Source organism: Schistocerca piceifrons, chromosome 6, assembly GCF_021461385.2.
Source record: "Schistocerca piceifrons isolate TAMUIC-IGC-003096 chromosome 6, iqSchPice1.1, whole genome shotgun sequence".
NCBI lineage: Eukaryota > Metazoa > Arthropoda > Insecta > Orthoptera > Acrididae > Schistocerca > Schistocerca piceifrons.
Genome location: NC_060143.1, coordinates 444,452,960 through 444,477,307, shown reverse-complemented (window position 1 = coordinate 444,477,307; position 24,348 = coordinate 444,452,960).

The window sequence follows — 24,348 nt, the reverse complement described above, 5'->3', positions numbered from 1 at the left end:
GGGTTCTCCAACAAGCTTGGGATTTTGAACATTTAACGTGCTTATTGGACAGCACTTGGAATGATAATGATATCCCTCAGAAGGACATCCAGCATATCAGTAGGTATGGTAAGACCTCACCATAACTCCCGCATCACCAAAACGATCATGTACTGCCATAAGTCGATACGTGTGTACATTTTCAGTATAACTCTTACGTGAATGAAATAAATCATGACTTTGTGAAGGAATAGGAAGATGATAGTCTTCTATGTAACAAAGATATTTTGTTTGACGTACTGGATAAAGTGGCACCCGAATTTGTATCGAAAATTCATTCCATTTTTTTTAATAACTGTTTTCCTAATGTCTACAAGTAATTTCCAGGACAAACACCAGATGTAGATCGACGTTTTATAAGCGTAGCCAGTGGTGAATCCTCCAGTCTGTTAGTATTAGGGTGACTCCGTGATGATGTTACTGACTTTCAGCCGGTCGGGGTGGCCGAGCGGTTCTAGGCTCTTCATTTGGCACCGCGCGACCGCTACGGTGGCAGGTTCGAATCCTGCCTCGGGCATGGATGTGTGTGATGTCCTTAGGTTAGTTAGGTTTTAGTAGTTCTAATTTCTAAGGGACTGATGACCTCAGATAGTGCTCAGAGTCATTTGTACCATTTGAACGAACTTTCCGCCATGTATGTTCGCATGTTCGCATGGGACGAAACTGCTGAGGTTATCGGTCCCTAGGCTTACACACTACTAAATCTTACTGAACCTAGCTTACACTAAGGACAACGCATACACCCACGCATAATACAAAAGCGCCTGAGTTGTACGTTTGACGTCAAACAAACTGTACTACGTAGTAGCATGGGTGTACCGGTGTGATACTGTTTGTTAGTTGCGTAAACACATCCACCACGGCAAGGTCATATCACATCGCATGGGAACAATAGCTTTTTAATCATCCTGATGCATCAATCGCAGCGCTTTTAATTGTCATGAGGCGAAAAACCGCAGAAAAAGCATCAAATAAAATAAAATCATATTATTAATATCCGTGTGCCTGGCGCAAACATGTTCAGTATGCTGTCAAATGGTTCAAACGGCTCTGAGCACTATGCGACTTAACTTCTGAGGTCATCAGTCGCCTAGAACTTAGAACTAATTAAACCTAACTAACCTAAGGACATCACACACATCCATGCCCGAGGCAGGATTCGAACCTGCGACCTTAGCGGTCGCTTGGTTCCAGACTGTAGCGCCTAGAACCGCAAGGCCACTCCGGCCGGCAGTATGCTGTCCACCGTTTTCTGTAACAAGTTGAAATCGAGAAACAGCATGTTCCACAACTGAACTAAGTGTTTCCGGGGTCACGTTGAGAATGTGTTGAGCAATGCGTGTCTTCAATGCAACTAAGTCTGTACTCGGAACACTGAACACAACTACTTTCAGATAGCTCTACAGCCAGCAGTCATACGGATTAAGATCATGTGATCGGGACGGCCAGGTTGTAAGGAAATTTCGGCTGATAATTCTAACATTTCCGAAATGGCGTTTCAGCAACTGCCTAACTGGTTTTTGAATGTGCAGAGGTGCGCAATCTTGTATAAAAATGATACCATTCACACATCCACGTTGTTGGAGAGCTGGAATGACGTGGTTGCGCAAAACACAGTTATAGAACTTACCAGTGACGGTACAGGTAACAGGACCGGAAGCACCTCTCTGTTCCATAAAAATCTGGCCCTATGATGAACGAGACCGTAAACCCGCACCACACAGTCACCATCTCTGGATGAAGTGGTAGTGGTTGATTTGAGTGTCGATTTTCCGTTGCCCATATTCGACAATGCTGTGTATTGACATATCCTGTCTGATGGAAGTGGGATTCGTCTGTCCACAAAATCTTCCATAGCCAATCATTGTCCACTTACATGCGTGAAAGAAATTGTAAAGCAAATGTCTCTCTAGCTGGCAGATCAACAGGAAGCAACTCATGCAAAAGGGTAAGTTCGAATGGATAGCAAAGAAGGATGTTTCGTAGTACTTTACGCAACGTGCTCACGGGTATGTCCAACGTTCGGGCAATTCTCCGTGCACTGCACGTTTGCACACCACCACTCGTCTCCTCCTGCTCTGCTGTGACCGCTGATTCCACTTTTATCGAATCAATTCGTTTCCTCCCTCTACCAGTTTGTACATGAAAAAAACCCGTCTTTTCGAATTTCCGAATCATTTTCTTCAGGACCCCGCCAGGCATCGGACCACCGCTTTTTTTCAAACCTTTTAGTGTCCTGAACCTCTGCAGCGCGACGTGTGCACAGTTTGACAAGCAGAGCGCGATCCTGCATTGAAACAGTCATGGTAAGCGTCGCAGACGTGAAGGGAGGAAAAGCCGTGTACCCGGCGTGTTTATATCAACATCAATGCGCCGTGTGCATGACATGTGTTTTCATTTACTTATTCTGACACATACAACGCCATCTATAGATCAATTTTCACACTATTTTGTTTTCTTCTGCCATACGTTTTCCCTCTTCTCCGATAATATTCCGTTGCAATTTGACGTAATTCTGAGCAGTGGTGTTATTTCTACAGCGTTTAGAAAATTTTCAAATGTGTGTGAATTCCTAAGGGACTAAACTGCTGTGGTCATCGGTCCCTAGACTTTCACACTACTGAAACTAACTTAAACTAACACACGCACCCATAGCCGAGGGAGGACTCGAACCTCCGGTGGGAGGGCCCGCGTAGTCCGTGACATGGCGCCTGAAACCACGCGGCCACCCCGCGCCGCTTTTAAAGTTTAACTTTAATTATACTCACCCTGTGTATCATTCAATTTTTTTGCAACCGTTGTCATTTTTTGTCTGTAACTGCACATTACATTCTACCGTTTCCCGTCCCATTCGGACAATCAAAAGGAGATTTGTCGCAATTTTTTCTTTTTTTTCTTACAGTGGTTTTCGGTGGGTTTACCACCGCTGTGGGAACAGCTCAGATGAGCAATTTTTCTGCGGCTCGTACATGGTATTTTGTGAACGAGGCATACTGACCAACTCTTCATCAGTTAGCTTACCCTTACTGCTTTGCATCGCCGTTAACGTACAACTAACACTGCCGAAAAAAAAAACAACACGAGACACAAAAGAACAGTATTTAATGTGGTCGTCCTCTTTGACAATTTCAAGAAATAGCTTTCTTTTGTAAACTGTCCTCTGGCATGGGTACACATTTAACATTAACTAAATACAAGAGTTTAACACAAACAGATCGTTTTAGAGCATTTTTAAGTCTCATCCTCCCTCTCTTCTAAGTCCTCATAACTATGGACAGTACGGGTACCTTACAACATATTTTATCCCACTGCACCTCCATCTCTCCCCTCTATAAATTCCATTTCCTCCGCTAACTCTGGCCAACCTCTCCTCCTCCTCGTTCTGTCCGTCTCCTCCTTCGTTTCTCTCTGTCCATCCTCATCTCTCTTTCCGTCATCTCTTCCTCCTCCATTTGTGTCCACTCCTCCCTACGCACATTTCAGTCCTTCTCTCTATCTGTCCATGTCCTCATACCCTCTCTCACTTTCCATCTCTATATTCCCTCTCTCTGTCTGTCTCCTCTTACCCCAAGTAACCATTTCTTCTTTACCCCTCTCTCTCTTCATGCCCATATACCCTTCCTCTCCTTCAGTCTCCAACTTCTCTCTCTCCATACCGCCTCCATCAATTTAAGCCCTCACTCTCGTTCTATATCCTCCTCCACCGTCTCTCTACCGCCTCCTCCCTGTCTCTCTTTCCTCAGCCCTCTCTTTTATCTACTTGTCTTCCTTCCTGTGTCTGTACTTTCCTCCACTCAGTCCGCATCTCTCTGTTGATATCCTTCTACGACATCTCTGCATTCATAACCTCATCCCCACTCCTCTCCTGTCTCTCTCTGTCTCTGTCTCTCTCTCTCTTTTCTTCTCTCTTCTCTCACTCACCCTGTCTCCTCCTCTCTCTCTTTCTTTCTCTCTCCACCTGAACGGCTGTCCTCTCCCCCTCCCCTGTCCATCACCTACTTCCCCCTCCTTCACCACCTCCTCCTCCTGTCCATTTCCATCTCCCCTCTCCTCCACCCCTTCTACCATTCCATCTGCAGTCCTCATCAATCTCCTCGAACTTCTGTCTACCTGTTCCTCTGCTCCCTCTGTCATGTCCTCCACATTCTCTCTACCCTTCTCCTACCTCATCCTTTTTCAGCCGCAACTCCTGCCTGATGGAAGCTAGGTGGTTCTCATCCTCATAGTATTTTTTTCCATGCAACGATTAATATAAACACGAAGTCTGATTGAAAATGGTGCACCGGCACAGGAAAAGCAAACGTGAGCTCAATACTTCAGAGATAACGTAGGTGGAGAGGCACACACTGCATTGATATGACACAGGGTTTTAGGGAAACCAGAAAAAGTGCACAATTTGTCCAACGGATGGCACTTCATATGATACAAAAGCAGTGATTAGATTAATGATTATTTATTAGCTAAGATGGCTTTCTTTATAAAAAATGCTGAAATATTGGCAGTCACTCATCAACAATACTTGTAGTCGAAGGACAATATTGTGAACAGCATATCAGTAGGTATGGTAAGACCTCACCATAACTCCCGCATCACCAAAACGATCATGTACTGCCATAAGTCGATACGTGTGTACATTTTCAGCATAACTCTTACATGAGTGAAACAAATCATGACTTTGTGAATGAATAGGGAGATGATAGTTGTCAATGTAACAAAGATATTTTGTTTGACGTATTGGATAAAGTGGCACCCGAATTTGTATCAAAAGTTTCATTCCATTTTTTTGAAAATAACTGTTTTCCGCCCGCATCTCGTAGTCGTGCGGTAGCGTTCTCGCTTCCCACGCCCGGGTTTCCGGGTTCGGTTCCCGGCGGGGTCAGGGATTTTCTCTACCTCGTGATGGCTGGGTGTTGTGTGCTGTCCTTAGGTTAGTTAGGTTTAAGTAGTTCCAAGTTCTAGGGGACTGATGACCATAGATGTTAAGTCCCATAGTGCTCAGAGCCATTTTTTGAACTGTTTTCCTAATGTCTACAAGTAATTTCCAGGACAAACACCAGGTGAAGATCGACGCTTTATAAGCGTAGCCAGTGGTGAATCCTCCAGTCTGTTAGTATTAGGGTGACTCCGTGATGATGTTACGAACTTTCAGCCGGTCGGGGTGGCCGAGCGGTTGGCAGGTTCGAATCCTGCCTGGGGCATGGATGTGTGTGATGTCCTTAGGATAGTTAGTTTTTAGTAGTTCTAATCTCTAAGGGACTGATGACCTCAGATAGTGCTCAGAGTCATTTGTGCCATCTGAACGAACTTTCAGAGTGATGGTGAAGGGTAAATGTATCAATTTGAGGTTAGGGGCAACGGCGCCGAAACAACAGAATCGACAGTTAAAAACAAAAATTGTTCTGCTACCTCTGACAGTGGAATACGTATACAGATACTGTTGTTGCTTAGATTGTACAGTAGAATATTCCGACAAGTAACGAGGAGTTGAGGTTTGGCTGGCGGGCCGCGTACTGACATGAGCAGTCCTGGTGTAAAATGTCTGTACTGCGGTACATTACAGACTGTGTTTTCAATTTGAAGTACTAATGTCGATCAATCCTAAGCAAATGAAATTGTATCCGGCGACGGAACTTGCAGGCATGGTTTTCCTGTATGGAGAAACAAATGGATGTAGCAGAGAAGCGAAACACTTGGAAATGACCAAATATCCACATAGAAGACATCCGTCTCATACCATGTTTCCGAGACCGTTCCAGTGATGAAATGAAATACAGTAACTGATGCCACAGTATAACGACCGAGGAAGATGACCAGCTTCCGATACTTCCGAGTTAGAAGATGCAGTGTTGGCTCCAGTGGATGAGGCGCCTGCAGTCAACACTCGATCGGTTGCTTCTGAAATGAATGTGTGGCGAGGATTGCGGGAAATGCTGCTGCACCCCGAATCCCACAGAAACTGAATGCTTGTCTCCTGCTTACTTCGCACCTCAAGTTGCCTTCAGGCAACGTTTTTGGCAGTACCTGATTAAGGTCGATGTACACTCTCCTACGTACAGATTGTGATGGAAAATATCTGGAAACCTGGTTGAAAATGACTTACAAGTTCGTAGCGCCCTCCATCGGTAACGCTGGAATTCACTATGCTATTGACCCACCCTTAGCCATGATGACAGCTTTCACTCTCGCAAGCACACATTCAATCAGGTGCTGGAAGGTTTCTTGGGGAATGGCAGATCATTCTTCATAGAGTGCTGCACTGAGGAGTGTGAGAGGCCTGCTACGAAGTTGACGTTCCAAAACGTTCCAGAGGTGTTATACAGGATTCAGGTCAGGACTCTGTGTAGACCAGTCTATTACAGGGATGTTTTTGTCGTGTAACAGATGCTCGATCGTGCTATAAGATTCCATCGCCATCCCCGAATTGCTCTTCAACAGTGGGAAGAAAGGAGGTGCTTAAAACATCAATGTAGGCCTGTACTGTGATAGCGACATGCGAAACAACAAGGGGTGCAAGCCAATCCATGAAAAATTCGACCACACCATAACACCACCACCTCCGATTTTTACTGTTAGGACTACACACGTTGACAGATGACGTTCACAGAGCATTCGCAACACCCACACCCTGCCATCGGATCGCCACATTGTGTACCGTGATTCCTCACTCGCCAAAAGCTTTTCCGCTGTTCATTCGCCCAATCCTTACGTTTCTTACACCAAGCGTGGCGTCGTTTCGCATTTACTGGGGTGGTGTCTGGTTTATGAGCAGCCGCTCAATAATTAAATCCAAGTTTTCTCACTTCCCGCTTAACTGCAGTTGCAGTCGATCCCGATGGTGTTTCGAATTCCTGTGTGACGGTCTGGATGGATGTATGCCTATTACACGTTACGACCCTCTTCAACTGTCGGCGGTCTCTCTCAGTCAACAGACGAGTTCGGCCTGTACGCATTTGTGCTGCACGTGTCCCGTTACGTTTCTACTTCACTATCACATCGGAAACAGTGGATCTAATGATGTTTAGGAGTGTGGAAATCTCGCGTACAGACGTGTGACACAAGTGACATGCAGTCACCTGACCACATTCGAGGTCCGTGAGTTCCGCGGAGCGCCCCATTCTGCTCGCTCACGATGTCTAATTACTACTGAAGTCGCTGATATGGAGTACCTGACGGTAGGTGACAACACAACGCACCTAACATGAAAAACGTGTGTTTTTTGGATGTCCGGATACTTTTGGTTTCATAGTGTATGTGTTTTTCATGGATGAAGCCTGTTTCCCCAAGGAAGGAGTGCTAAATGGTCGTAATATGTTTCAGAAGAAGAAAGTCAATGGTTAATTACTGGCCCCCTTTTCTTCTTCCTCCTTGCTTAAATGAACTAGTGTGCAATGGTTCGTGGAACTTATCCAACCTGTTGTGTGTCAACGATTACCGTCCTAACGTGATGGAGCCCCACCTCACGTTGAACTGAGGATTCGTTAAATCCTGGATCGGACATTCCCTGGAAAGCAGAGGCAGAGGGGGCTCTGTTCCGTGGGCAGCCCTTTCACCTGGTTTCACAACATTTCATTTCTGCTTGAGAGTAAAGTGAGAATTTTTCTGTAAGAGACGTGTTGAGAGTGAAGATCTCCTCGGAAGATTTATCGCAGCATGCGACACTGTTCAAACGATACTCGCAATATTAGAGCGGGTACGACAGGACTTTGTGTAGCGATGCCACGCCCACGCCCAGGGGCGCTATTTTGCACGACTTGTGCAGGTAAACAGAATTCATTATTGGAGCAAGGTAGAGATAGGATTTTCGGTCTCTCGGACATTAAATTACATGTACTGTTTTATTCAATCAACAGGGGAAACTGAGGGTATAGGAGGTAAACACCTGTAATTCTGCACATCATGAGCAGAGTTCGGAAATTTGGGCCCCTAGTTTGAGCGCTATACGAGGTTAAGGCGGAACTAGAGTAGATTTTCGACGCGATTATTTCCGAACTATGATCACTTACCTCACATTGTTACCTTCACAGTTCTCCATCATTTTTGAAATTTGTAACATCTTTATGGAATTACCCCGCGTACGAGGAACATTAAGTAAGCAATGCAACACGTTCTTTTTCTGTAAATAGATTAGTTTCATTCACAATACTAATGTATCATTATTTACCACACTTCTGGCTACAAAGCCCTACTACCAAAATAATGTACGTTTATTTCCTCTCTACCTCGACCATCATCAGTTATTTTGCTCCCCAGATAGCAAAACTCCTTCACTCCTTTAAGTGTCCCATTTCGTAATCTAATTCCCTCAACATCACCCGAGTTAACTCGACTACATTCCATTATCCTCGTGTTTAACGTATTAGACATGAAATGTAGCAAAGCTAAATGTCGTGCACATTAAAATCCTACCAGCTTCATTGTTCTCTTAATGAGGAGAGACTCTGAGCTTTCTGTGAGGTTTGTATTGAAATCTCGTTATAGAACTGATTAAAAATCCTTGAAAGCTATTTTCTATTTACATCTGAATTACAATTATCTTTTATGTAGTGAACCGTGTGAGACCTGATCCGTGCTGACTGGCCCAGGCTAACATAAAAACTGCTTCTGCCATGAAATATTAATTCACTTTCAAGTGAAACACTTAAACAGATAATTCTCAGCTACTGAGTGCCTATTTATCAGCCGTGTGGCGTAATGAAAACTCACAATTATGTTTTCACCCGTAATGGCGTCTTTAAAACAAAACCAGCTCGGTATATGAAAACTGCAAATAATTCAGTAATAAATATGGAATGCCTTTCCCTCTACTATTGAAAGGGAAACACAAGTTTACACATTTATAGAATTTATTATTATTATCATAAGAATGCTTTTTCTTTTTTGGTATTAGTAACAGACGCATACCATTCTCATCATTAATCGTCAACGGCGTCCTTCTACAATCATGGACAAATGTTTTTTCCTTTTTCTTCTTCGTTAGAGGGCTGTGTATTTATTTTTATCTTTGTTCACAGATTATCCTTGAAATGCAGTTTTCGTATTGATTGTAATTTTCATTGTTGTTTCTCTGTTTTATTTAACACTATTTAACTGCAAAAATCACAACACATCATCTTTATGGCTTTTATCGATATTTTCGTTATTACGATTGTTTTTATATCGTGGCACTAGTTTCGTAAATTTTCACAGTAACTTGATGGGGAAGGCACAGAGGACAGTCCAGTGATGTTTTGTGAGTTACTCGCTTATGTGCAGACGCGTGTAAGGCACTGCACTGCGTTGACTTGGGAAAGAGGTTGTGTGTTGCCTTTTAGTGGGGATGAACGCACTGAAGTCGTTTTTCCAGTTCCCTCTGAGTAGCACAACACACTTCGGACTTGTCGTTGCACCTAGCACATTAAACATAATGACCCCTTCAGAGTCCCAGAAGACGGTTGCCATTACTTTACCGACCGAGGGTGCGGCTTTTGACTTTTTCTTCGGAGGAGAGGTGGTGTGGCGCCAATCCATGAATTGCCGTTCTGTTTCCGGTAAAAGGTGCTTAAAAAATATTTCATCGCCTGTGGCGATTTTGGTAAAATTTGTAACAGTCAGCCCCGTAACACGCAAACAATTTCGTACAGATTGTCCGTTACACATTATGGACTTCTGCTAGGCGTCTCAGGAATCCATAGGGCAACACCTAACAGTACCGCAACCAGTGGAGGAGTGTGTCAGACTACAGCCAGAGACATCCAACCGAGCAGCAAGGTTCTTGATTCTGATCCGTCGTTCAGCACGAGCTTTTGTCAATCACAGCTCTCTGCTTGGAAAGCATCTCCGTTAAAGACGCCATTTTCAAGGTTACGTATACCGCCGCCACGTATCGGAACTTCGTGAAACTATAGAGGTTAAAACGGGAATATTTCATGACGTCGCACAACACGTTCTGCATTTTTCAATCGACATTGAGCGAGAAACACAAAAATTAGTCTCATTTCTCAGTCAACGCCCCTTGAACATTTGAAGGTTAGAGTTCGCTGTGGGATTTGCAGGTACCTTAGTGTGGTTAAATAAATAAACATATGATTTTATTTGGAGTTCGTAAACAAAATGAGTAGTTGAAAACAATTTGTAAGTTAGTTTGGCCCAGAAAGGCATAAAAATAATATTAAATGAGTTTATACCTTTTTCTGAATCAATGCATACTGTGGAACTCTTATTACACATGCAAATTTGAATGCCAGCTAAGTAATGTGTGGTCTTAATCGAGAGCTATTTGGTGGCTTACAAAGGCTTTTTAATTTGTTATTTTACTTTACGGGCACAGTGTAGTGAGCTATATAGCGTCATAAAGTTTAAGCCGTCGGGCTATCTACGCAACAATTTCCCTTCCGGTAATTGACTTACTAATGAGTTCATAGGCGCTAGTGTTTAAAGTGGCTTGCGGGAGGGCTAGGCCGTAATTTGTCCTTCTGGAAAGTTCAACAGCAGTTGGTCGTTGACCTTGCGCCGCTAACACGAGATGTTGGCGAATGTGGTGGTCAGGCTTTACAATTACTTACGTAACAAGGTTCCTAAGCGAATAATGTAGTATTGTTCAGTTTCCTAACTACACCTTTCTGAGATACATCCCGGCAAATTAAGTGCAAAATTCTTTCTCTTACTGATACGTTTTATCTTTTTGGTTGGCTATTACTGTCACTTTTGGCAATGAATATTCAGTACAGATTTATGTCAGAAGTGCTGCGTTTAATTATTTTACATAACGAAAAAGAAAATTCGTTAGGTACAAAAATGTAAGAATTACAAACGATCCTGAATGCGAATTTAAATATTCTTACATTCAAGCCTAACTGACTGTTTGGTACGTATAAAAGTAAATAATACTTGAAATATATTACCTGAAAGAACAATTGATTTTTTTTGCATAGGTCTCGTAATATCACGTTACGAAAATTTCCTAAATAAATATCCAAATCCATCTATTAGTAGCAAAAAGGTGCGCACTAAAACAGAGTAAGGTTTTCATTCGGTTCGAAATATCTGACTAATGCAGTCATGATTACAATTTTATTTATATTCTGCAAGCAGTTTCAGTTAACATGGGTCAGGTTCAGATCCAAGAAATTCACCACAGAAATTAGTTGCTACTGCAGTGACGAGTCTATGCATGGAGTGGCCTATACTGGCTGAAAATGTTCACAGAAAATAAATAAGACTGTTGTCTGGCCTTCGTTTTTCAGACAATACAAATCCTCTTGGTAACTTTTATTCGCACATGTGAATGTAACAACATTCGGCGGTTATTAATATATATCAGCCATCCGATACGTAAAAGAAGTAGTTATCTGGTAAGCGTTTGCGTAAATAGCTGAGTTACAGGGTCAATTTCTACAAGCAAACAGCCAATAGGGTACCAATTCATAGGCAAAAATGTATCGAAAACGTATTGAAATGTTATTGGAAGCTCTTCTTAGATTTTCGTATTAATGATTTCCTACTTCCTCTTTCGTCTAACTCAGATGGTATATTAGCCACTTACATCGCCTAGTGTATGATAATGTGGCACTTTGTTATGCTACAAGGAAATTACGATCTTCAGCACCAGCCGTATCTGAACTTTTCCTAGTTCTTAACACTGACCTCATAATGTGCTGTAGGAGATCCGTTGCATTAACTGTAGTTAGTTGTATGTGCCAGAGACCGTTTGACCGATTCTTTAATAATGGTTTATAAAAGTCATTTTTCCACTAGAGTAGTAAGTATGAACATCAGTGTTTTTCTCAGATTCTGATAGTTTTTTACGAATTTCATTAGCGAATATATGGATTGTGAAGGACCAGTTAAAATACCTAATTCCTTGAAGAAGCCTACACGATGGCTGCAGGAGAAAACGGCTTATTATTCTTACTTTGTGCAATGAATACTGTTTTTCTAAGAAACAAGATACTCAGAAAATTATTCCCCGAGATATTATGGAAAGGAAAAATGCAAAACCTCTCTGGAGCTTAATTCTTTTGTTTTCAAGAAAAACAATTCAATGACGAACAATAGTAGATGAACATAATTGTGCTACATATTTGGTAATATACTTCCTCAAGTTTTCATTAGCTCGTACACCCAAAAGTTCGGGACAATCTACTCTTGCTACTGAATCCTGTTAATGTACTACTATAGAGTGTATCGCAAAATTATGGAAGCGCCCTCTTTCAGAGAATAATGTACCCATAATCTGAAACGTATATTTAACAATCGGTTCTGTTCCTTCCTCACTAATGGGATTTATTATCACATTACTATCGTCTGTAAAAATTATCAGTTCTGCTTGGTGAATGTAACGTGGAGTATCATTCAATCATTTAAGGAATATCAGTTGCCTCAAAACTGAATCCTGTGTGACCCACATCCTGCTATCTCCCGAGTCACAATTTTTTCCTCTTTGAACAAGTCTCAATTATTAAGAAGAAGTTCTTGCGGTCTATTTATTAAGTGCTAGTATAAGCGGGTTCCGTGGAAAGCCATCAGTTTCGAATGTATGTTTTTAAAAGAGTAAGATGATCTCTTTAATCAAACATCTTGGAAAGATCACAAAAAAGCCACTTAGGATTCTGACTTGTGCTACCCTTTGTACCGTATTTCCTGGGGTGGTCATGTATCTGAAGTTTATAAGTGCCATGTGGTGATAGTTATTTTATGAATAAGTGGTCATGTATTTCAAGTTTGTAAGTGCCATGTGGTGATAGTTATTTTATGAATTGCTGGCGTAGTGCACCAAAGAGTGATCAAATGCATTGTGTTGTAATGTATTCCATGGAAATTACAGAATCTGTGTCTGAACTCTCTATTATTTGGTCGTCTTCTTCTGTTATTGGACTGGAAGAGAAAAGAACGATTGTCTGAAATTCATATTGTTGTAATTGTCTATGTAAGTTTAAGACGAGGAAAAAATGTAGTTGTTCATACCTTAAGATTTGTTTACAAGATTCAATAATGTGTATTCTTCAGCCTTGCTTGTCCTGATTAAACCTGGCCTTATCCGAATATTGACCACTGTTAGGCGCCATAGTAGAAAATAATTAGTAATTTTCATTCAGCTTATGTTCGAGACGTGCCGCCGGTTAGGACACTAAACTTTCTTTCAGATTCCCCGAGCTATGCAACCGCTATGAATAATTTAACATATATCACTTTCACTTTTTCTCTACGATGCGAGATAATATCGCAGGCAGAATGGCCTGGTCACAGGATTCTAGTTCTACTTTTATGTGCAAAAGTTTAGGCTTGTTATCTTAAATTGGTATTCGAGACGAAACCACGATCTTGAGTTACGGGTTGCATTACTTCACATTGAACTGACATACGAAATATTATCGGGTACTATAAGCACATGAGTTTCAACTATACCTTGGATATACGTACACTGGGGAATATTTGTGACGATTCAAGAGAGAGACAATTAATTATTTATAATCCCGTTACCACCCCGAGCACCGAGCTAGTTTGCTGATTGCTTATCCGTGTCGGGCCAAAGTAAAAATATATTACACTCTTAATAGTATTATTAGTTATTTCTCTTTTGTTTTGACGTCACTTTATTAAGAGATATCAAAGCACATATAATAAATTTAAAATTTTATGAAATTACATTACACCCGGGGCCCCAAACTGTGATGCGCTAACTAAATTACGGGACGGAGTGATATGTTGCATGACTCTTCACGGAACGTACGCCTCTCTTGTAGCACCTCCCACTGGAGTTTTTGAGCATCTCTGTAACGCTCTATCCCCGATTAAACGATCTTCCGACAAAATTCGCCGCTCTTCTCTGTCCGTTCCATTAGTCAGATCTCGTAAGGGTCCCAAACTGTTGTGATGGGGACCAGTCTTACTCTGGTTTTCGGCGTCACTTCTTTCGTTGATGGGTTATGCTTCCTTACCATTCTTCCAAAGAAGTCCATCCTGGCTTCTGCATTTTCAGCAATTAGTTTAACACGACTACCCATTGTGATTGGATCCGGACGGTTCACATTAGTACTCTCATGGTAGTTACTTTTTGTAGCGATTTTTCGACAATTGTATAACACAAAAGTAGTGTCTATCTGAAATCATTCGCCCTGAATAAGTTATATTTCATTAAGTTCACGGTCAACTGCCACGCATCAATCGTCGTTCATCTGTATTTCTCTCTGCATGTCGCTACAGAATGAATAACTACCAACATCGTCAGGGATGTTCTGACTTTATCCACTACGAGATAAGGTCTCAGTTTTTCGCTGGAACCACTAGAAGTTGTCACAATGATTGAAAAGTCACAGTTCCTATCGCTAGACCATATATTAATCTGTAATTTCACTTCCAGTTTCTCACAGAGTATAACCATTGTATCGTCTGTCCTGTGGCTGAAGAAGACAGTGTAATAACACCTTATTTTCAAATGCAAATTTGTGACATTATCTACTACAAGTTAAGGTCTCAGTTTTCACTGGAATCACTAGAAGTTGTCACAATGATTGAAAAGTCACAGTTCCTATCCCGAGACCATATATTAATCTATAATTTCACTTCCAGTTTCTCACAGAGTATAACCATTGTGCCGTCTGTCCTCTTGCTGAAGAAGACAATGTAATAACACCATATTAATGTAAGTTGTCACAGTTTTCAAATGCACATTTGTGACATCATCTACTACAAGATAAGGTCAAGGGTTTTCACTGGAACCTCTAGAAGTTGTCACAGAGATTAAAAAGTCGCAGTTCCTACCCCGAGACCATATATTAATCTGAATTTCATTTCCAGTTTCCCACAGAGAATAACCGTTGTACAGTCTGTCCTGTTGCTGAAGAAGACAACGTAATAACACAGTATTAATGTAAGTTATCACAGTTTTCAAATTCATATTTGTGACTGGTTAGCTGAATAGGGCATGAACTCTTTAAATGCAAGTGTTGCAAGGCTCCCTCACTTGAGGCCAGCATAACGTCCCAAGAAACCACTCGACGGTGTTAGAATCACATTGACCCCTGCCGTCTGTTAAATTAGTGTCGGTCAGATGCTATCAGATAAGTATTACGTTGTCTCCAACAATTTGAAATTTCTTATTAGTTACAATTCCACCAAGAGTTTAACACTGTTTCAGACAACTGGAATGTTTGTAGTTTCACGTTCGGCAACCAACATCCAGATTTTCTTGCACTAAATGATAATTAATGAAGAGTTTGTATGCATAGATCACTGGCACTTACAAGGATGGTGATCAAAAAATAGTAATTATTTTACTTAAAAATGTGGGTTGATGGTTGTTTCAAATTAATCATAAGCCGTGAGTAAGACGTTCTATTTCACCAAAAATGGGCCATATCGCTTCCGTTTGAATGGATTGTGTCCTTACACGCACACCACCATATAGGTATGTCTTTCTAAGTTATGTGGTATCAAAATTTTATCAGACAACATTCTGAAGGGATTAATGGAAAACACCTTCTGCTGCGTCGAGGACAGCTAATGAACTTAAGTGCCTTGCGAGTATTTGTTAATTGCTGTGCCGTACAACTAACCATAAACTTTTAAAGAGATAAAGGTGTGTGTATCTACTTTATTCCTCCAGTTATTATTTTGTTTTAAAATTCTCATAAAGCTGTATGAATTATCAAATTGTGTGAGTAGTCGGTAGCTCACTGTCTTTCAGACGCAGTAATATATTTTCGAAACCTTAATCATAGAAGGCTTGCGCACTGCTCTCCTCTGCAAAGAGTAAAATGTTTATCCTTCTACACCAAATGTAATTATGACCTTTGCTCATCCAGTTACCACAAATTGGTACTTCTTTGACCATGTAATTCTCCTGGTATAAAAACTATACTTATTTAATAAAGCCGAATGATACAGGAAAACAGGGACTAGATGTTTTTTTAGGCCCGTTTGCTGTTTCCCTTATTGTACATCCGGACTCTGCCCATCTTCAGATGACCTGATAAAAGTACAGTAACAAGTATAAAATTATACACATAGTAATAATTAGTACTGACTCTTCTTTCTATATTGCATACGTCATCATTTGAAAAGGATTGATTACTCCGAAATCGGTAGTTAAATAAAGAAATTTCGGACGCAGTTAAGCCGTGCACTTCATCGTATCTACTGTGTACGTAGTTTAGTTGGATGTTGTAAGATTAAGTACCTTGCTTGCCCTCGGATCATACCTTCGTATCGAAAAGTGATGACTTGATAGATGGAGAATTTTTGTGGAAGACAAGCTCCTGATGGCAAGAAATTGGAAACCACAAGACAGGTAGTGAATACTTTTAACAGACTACAATACGCGCAGCGAAAATTAGTCCGGTAGTGTAAAATGCATGTACGCTAATATAAAGCTACCATAGTGCCCTCCCTACATAACAAGCGTCACAATCCAGACACATTGCAGCAGTGAATTAGCTTTCATACCACAGCCAGATAGCAGAGGAGAATAACACAGAGGCTTGTGATGCATGCGGTACAATAACACGAGATCATTTATCACCCTAATTAATGGTGGGAGCTCATGTTACGTAGCTGTTGTGTGATACTGTTAAGGATTAACCGAAGTGCGCTATTGCAACGCTATTCTGAAGCGCGAACAACAATGTCGTCTTTTAACTATTTATCAGGACTATTCATGTGCATCAGACTGTGATGCAATCAAGTTGTCGGTATGTCATTCGGAATTTCTATCGTATCCATTTGATGACACTACCAGATCGGCAACGATGCTCAGTTTCTGAACACTTTTACAGAGTTACCAGTGAAATGGTATCATTATAAAATCTATATCCCTTGGAGAACGGTTGCTGTAATTTATCAAAACTGAATTGTCTAGGAAAGGGGAGAGAGAAAGTAAGCTGCGCTTCATGATTTTTCACTTGAGAGTACCAAAAACAGTGAGCCGAGCACACTGGCATTGGATACAAGTGAATACAAAATGGGGCTTGAGTGAATCAGTAATATCAAAAAGTTCGGTAGCCGAGAGAAACAGAATAGTGCCCTTTATCACATTCCAGCTAAACGAACCTGAAATTGTAGCTTTGATGAGTTTATCCCAAATAGTAATGTTCGGTAATACGTGCTTAAATTGTCATAGATTCCAGGATCCATCCTATGAGACAACTATGCTTTCTCACAAAACCGCAGTTCTTTTTCATTGAGAGACGGGGAAAAGGGATAATTTTTGCCAAGAATTAGAATATTGTACACAGTGATAAAAATTAATAAATCTGGTCACTAAAAAGAAACAATACTTTGAAGGAAGATATTAAATTTTTGATAGCTTCAATTCTGCCAGTACCTCGTCACCTACCTTCCAAACTTCACAGAAACTTTCCTTCGAACCTTGCATGTTACGGAGATATGCCTTAGCCACAGCCTGAGGGATGTTTCCAGAATGAAATTTTCATTCTGCAGCGGAGTGTACGCTGGGATGAAACTTGCTGGCAGATTAAAACTTTCTTCCTTTCTTCCAGGAGTGCAAGTTCTGCGAGGTTCGCAGGAGATCTTCTGTGAAGTTTGGAAGGTAGGAGACGAGATACTGGCAGAATTGAAACTGTGAGGACGGGTCGTGAGTCGTGGTTCGGTACCTCAGTTGGTAGAGCACTTGCACGCGAAAGACAAAGGTCCCGAGTTTGAGTCTCGGTCTGGCACACAGTTTTAATCTGCCATGAAGTTTCATACCAGCGTACACTCCGCTGCAGAGTGAAAATCTTATTCTGGAAATTTTTGATAGGTTATAAAGTATCGTGAAACATAAACATAAGAAGAGCATGTCTTTCTTTCCCATCAAATCCTGCAAATAAGCGTTTCATACCAAATTCTGGTGCCATTAAGGAAACACAGACTCCCTAACACTGATTATTGTGCATTATGTACTCTGGGTTAAGTGAACTCCTGCCTACACCCACCATCTCGTTGTCAAATATTAGACCCTGAAAATACATTTTACCGGTCTGAAGCCCAGAATAAGAATCAAAAATTTATATTACAGCAAATAACCGTATCAAACTGGGGTTTTATTCATTAGAAGAGTCGCTCTCTAGTTCTGGCAAAAAGGTAGAAAGATCTGACTACCGCAGGTGAGTAGATCAAAATGCTGCAGCATGGCATTGATAAACACGTTCCTTACCAATAAAGCAAAATGTCTATTTGCGACCATAAAGAGGTCAATTATGTATAAATAACAAAATTTAAGAAAATTATCAACACGGCATTTTATTCCACAAATAAATCAGTAGAATAAATTGCCAAAATAGTCTGCGACTGAACCAGCAGATCTCAAGGAATAAGTAATTGTTACTAATAGAGCCAATTGAGCAGCCTCAGTTTAAAACATATACGCAGGCTAAACACCAGCTGCTTCGTTCGCATAAAGTGTGTGGTTTCTTTCCTTACCCTTGTTTTTATGTTGTTTACAAATCGCATCATCATCTACATTTTTCACGATAATTAAGGCCATAGATGAGTGGTATTTTCAGAATTTACATCTGACCAACTAACGATTCTGGTATTGGGAGTAGGACATCTTTGTTAATCCTGCCATTTGAATTCTTGTGGTGATATTTCCGTAAAAACTTTCATTCTCTAACACATTCTTCTTCGGGGATTACATATCGGTTTTCATAGATTTTGCCGTAAAAATATTTTAATATAACGAAATTTTTCTAAAAATCCTGAAACATGGGTTTCTTTTATTTGTAACCAAGAAGGCAAATACAAATTTCCTTAGATTTAGCTTTAAAATATTTTATAATTAAATATTTTCATAAATATACTTTATCCCCCTATTTCATTCCATAAGGCTTTAACTTCAAAAGAGGCTAAAATCAGTATTTTTTATTTCCAGCCGAGGAGTCAAATATCAGTTTTCATAGTTATAGGTTTCAAATACCATAGTAGTACTTTAATAAACGTTATAGGTTTCAAATGCCGTAGTAGTACTTTAATAAACATTTATGTAGTGATTAATTTTGAAAAATGCTGAAGCGGGTGTTTTTGTATTTCTGACCGAGAAACCAAATATTACTTTTCGTAGTTCCACTTTCAAAATGGCCTTAATAGCGACCTATTTTCAAATAATATTTCCATCCCTTACTTCACTCCCTTAGGGGTGTAAATCTGAACAATTCCCTGTTAAACAGGCCTACAGAAGGATCAACACCCTCTGAAAAATTCCTGTCTATAGTGGTTTGGATTGGGCGATGATGAGTCACTGAATCAGCAAAACCATATTTCACCCCCATAGGAGTCGGATTTCCGAAAAAAAAGAAAGACAGATTTTTTTTTATTTTTAACTGAAAAGTCAAAATTTTTACAGATTTAGTAACTTCAAAAATTCTTTCGCAATGAAATGTTTTCGCAAAACATTTCATTCCTTAGTTCACTGCCTTAGGATTGAAATTCGAAGAATACTGGAACACGTAGTTTTTATTTTTAATTGACATGTCAGACACCAATTATACAGATGTAGCTTTAAAATTATTTAGCAGTTGTTCATCAATGATTTATTTCACAAAAAATTTCAACCTGTTTTTCATTCTCTTATGGCTTAAGCTTCCAAAAATGCTCAATCAATATTTTTTTTTATTTCTGACCGAGAATTCAAATACCAATTTTCGTAGTTGTAGCTTCTAAATTTTCTTAAAAGCTACATATTTTCAAGAAATTTACACTTCCTATTTCGCCCCATTAAGTGGTAGGGTTTCAAAAATCCCCTTCTTAAACAATGCCTGCTCTACAAGATCAGCACAGTCACCAAATAATAGTAGCGATTTGCTATGGGTGATGGTGTGTCAGTCATGACATATCCTTTTATACACTGAATTATATATTGTGAGCGTGTGGATGCTATTCTGTCATTCTGTGCAACGGATTAATCTGAGATGTACCCTTTACCCTGCGGCTCCTGCAAGATGCAATTTCCACCCCCACACTACTACAGAAGTCAGACAGACGCTCCTAACGTTCTAAATAGAAATGCATGAAAAGCATTCAGCAATAAATATCTTCTGTAGTCGTCCGCTTTAAGGAAATGACACAAAAATTCACAAAATTTCTTACGTAACTAGTGGGATACTTGGGTACTGGAGTAGTGCTAGTTAGTGTAAGAAAAACATGAAACTATCGAAAATTATTATAATTTTTTTTTTTGCAAAAGTTCCAAAGAATCACAATGGCACTGTTATTATGAACATTATATTTTCGGAATGTGAAGTTACCTCTTAAAGATATGATTTGCTAATGAAATTTCTATACAAAGTTTAAGGTTGTTATTGACTTGGGAGAACGGCTGAGAGCCACGCCTACTCAACTTGAATAATTATCCGTTAGAATGTTGCTAGGTACGGTCGAGGCTGTCACGTGTGAAATGCCCTGAGGTGTACTGTTGTGGAGGAAGTATGGGGCTCGCAAGAGCTGTAGTGCACAATACCGTAAGGTGCGATGACTGCTGTCTGCGCCACTCGCTGATGACAAATAAGATTACTCTCATTCTATCTGGATTCACTTTCAAAAATCATACTCTCCCTACGCCTTGGTGAAGTCAAGGACTCATATTCGCCTGCAGTCTAACTATTGGCGTGGTACACCAGTGAGACAACCAGTCCACCACGACGTCACTCAAAAATTCGCTCGCAGGCGTTTAACTATAAATTTGTCCATTCACACCACACAATAAGTGTGGTGGCCAACACAGTGAACAACACTTAATTGCAAGGACTCAATATAGAGTCGCACTCTGACTCGCTCTCGACCGAGGTACTCTCCCAGTGAAGTACTGAGGACAGACTTGTTCTTCGCTCTTTGAGTGCATGTACTCGTTATGTGTTCTCACTCCAAGAGCGACAACTGAACGGCCCCTCTCCACATCAGACGTGAAGGGGTATATCTTTCGGTCTCTTTCATTACTCCTTCAGCTCAAGGTGTCAGGAATATCGTCTTATCGTCTGCCAATCAACATTGCTCTTCTAAAACGGGAATATGACGTTTCATTTAAGGTGACCAATCCGGAAATCTGTAGCATTGGCGTTTGGCGTTTGCTGTCTCCCTGTGAAAACCTCTGAAACTGCATGCTATGTTTGAAAGGAATGCGTTGGCTGGGTGCTCCCACACATTATAGCGGAATTAGCTTTTGAGCCGAACATGGGGTCATTCTCCCTTTCACTCGAGCAAATGCTGTTTGCTCTACGGATGGTCGCTGGCCAACATAGATAGGTTGACTCGTCCTCTGAAGGGACCGGCCTCTTGGTGTGTGGTTTGCCTCTCGAAAAAACTAAAAACTGTTGTGACCATCGTGTCTTGAATGTGTGTGTGTACGCCAGCCTCGAGTACTTCAAACTCGGTGCGCACTTGCGATTTACTTGTTATTTGCATATTGTTTACATGAATTCATACTACATTGACTTTATCTTATCGAGTCTGGGTTCGAATGAAGTGTCTTAATGTGCGGAATATGATTGTGAGGGCGGAATATGTAAGCAATAAAAGTCAGGAGACCACGACGTTTTACAGTATATATATATATATATATTCTGCATGTTTATATATATATATATATATATATATATATATATATATATATATATATACACCTGGTGAGTCACCTAACATTACCACTGGATGTATTGCGTAAACCTCATCAAATACTGACGAATCGATTCCACAGACCGAACGTGAGGAGAGGGGCTAGTGTAATTGGTTAATACAAACCATAAGAAAATGCACGGAAGTATGTTTTTCAACACAAACCAACGTTTTTTAAATGGAACCCCGTTAGTTTTGTTAGCACATCTGAACATATAAACAAATATGTAATCAGTGCCGTTTGTTACATTGTAAAATGTTAATTACATCCGGAGATATTGTAACCTAAAGTTGACGCTTGAGTACCACTCCTCCATTGTTCGATCGTGTGTATCGGAGAGCACCGAATTACGTAGGGATCCAAAGGGAACGGTGATGGACCTTAGGTACAGAAGAGACTGGAACAGCACACTACGTCCACATGCTAACACCATTTACCGGTCTTTTTCACTGACGCACATGTACATTACCATGAGGGGTGAGGTACACGTACACACGTGATTTCCGTTTGCAATTACGGAGTGGAATAGAGTGTGTCCCGGCATGTCACGCCAATAGATGTTCAATGTGGTGGCCATCATTTGCTGTACACAATTGCAATCTCTGGTGTAATGAATGTCGTACACGTCGCAGTACATCCTGTGTAATGTCGCCGCAGGCTGCCACAATACGTTGTTTCATATCCTCTGGGGTTGTAGGCACATCACGGTACACATTCTCCTTTAACGTACCCTACAGAAAGAAGTCCAGAGGTGTAAGATCAGGAGAACGGGCTGGCCAATATATGCGTCCTCCACGCCCTATGAAACGCCCGTCGAACATCCTGCCAAGGGTCAGCCTAGTGTTAATTGCGGAATGTGCAGGTGCACCATTATGCTGATACCACATACGTCGACGCGTTTCCAATGGGACATTTTCGAGCAACGTTGGCAGATCATTCTGTAGAAACGCGATGTATGTTGCAGCTGTTTGGGCCCCTGTAATGAAGTGAGGTCCAATGAGGTGGCCGCCAATGATTCCGCACCATACATTTACAGTCCACGGTCGCTGTCGCACTACCTGTCAGAGCCAGTGAGGAATGTCCACGGACCAGTAATGCATGTTCCGTAGATTCACTGGCCCGTGGTTTGTGAAACCTGCTTCATCGGTAAACAGGTAGAACTGCAACGCATTCTCTGTTAATGCCCATTGACAGAATTGCACTCGATGATTAAAGTCATCACCATGTAATTGCTGATGTAGCGACACATGAAAAGGGTGAAAGCGGTGACGATGCAGTATGCGCATGACGCTACTTTGACTCAGTCCACCGGCTCTCGCAATGTCCCGTATACTCACGTGTGGGTTCATGGCAACAGCAGCTAACACACCAACTGCACCCGCTTCTCCTGTGACGGGCCTGTTACGAACCCATTTGCGTCCTACGACCATACCTGTTGCATACAGTTGTCGGTAGATGTTTTGCAATGTGCGGCACGTTGGATGCTCTCTGTCCGGGTGCCATTCTGCATACACCCTGCAGGCTTCACAGTTCCTACGACAGTACACTATCACAGACGTCTGGTAACACGGTGTACTACAGTTGGTCTGCGTTCGGAGACGAATGCAGAATAACAATAGCAGCAAGCGCTACATGCGGACACTGCGACAGCTAGACCAAACCACAACAGTGCACTACAGCCACACTCGTAAACACGGTCGTTATCGAAAACATGTCCCAGCAGATGCTGATCGCCGACCGTGGCCCGTATTTGTTACAACACGCAACTTAACGTCGGAGGTTTCAAGCGTCAACTTTAGGTTACAATATCTCCGGATGTAATTAACATTTTACAATGCAACAAACGGCACTGATTACGTATTTGTTTATATGTTCAGATGTGCTAACAAAACTAACGTGGTTCCATTTAAAAAAACGAAGGTTTGTGTTAAAAAACATACTTCCGTGCATTTTTGTATGGTTTGTATTAACCTATTACACTAGCCCCTCTCCTCACGTTCGGCCTGTGGAATCGGTTCGTCAGTGTTTGATGTGGTTTACGAAATATATCCTCACCCTATATATATATATATATATATATATATACCAGTCATTTTTCAAACACTATATATATATATATATATATATATATATATATATATATATATATATATATATATAGTGTTTGAAAAATGACTGGTATATTTGAAACGGCAATTAACACTAAATGAGCAGCGATAGAAATACACCGTTTGTTGCAATATGCTTGGGACAACAGTACATTTTCAGGCGGACAAACTTTCGAAATTACAGTAGTTACAATTTTCAACAACAGATGGCGCTGCAAGTGATGTGAAAGATATAGAACTCAACGCAGTCTGTGAGTGCGCCATTCTGTACGTCGTCTTTCTGCTGTAAGCGTGTGCTGTTCACAATGTGCAAGTGTGCTGTAGACAACATGGTTTAATCCTTAGAACAGAGGATTTTTCTGGTGTTGGAATTCCACCACCTAGAACACAGTGTTGTTGCAACAAGACGAAGTTTTAAACGGAGGTTTAATGTAACCAAAGGACCGAAAAGCGATACAATAAAGGATCTGTTTGAAAAATTTCAACGGACTGGGAATGTGACGGATGAACGTGCTGGAAAGGTAGGGCGACCGCGTACGGCAATCACAGAGGGCAACGCGCAGCTAGTGCAGCAGGTGAGCCAACAGCGGCCTCGGGTTTCCGTTCGCCGTGTTGCAG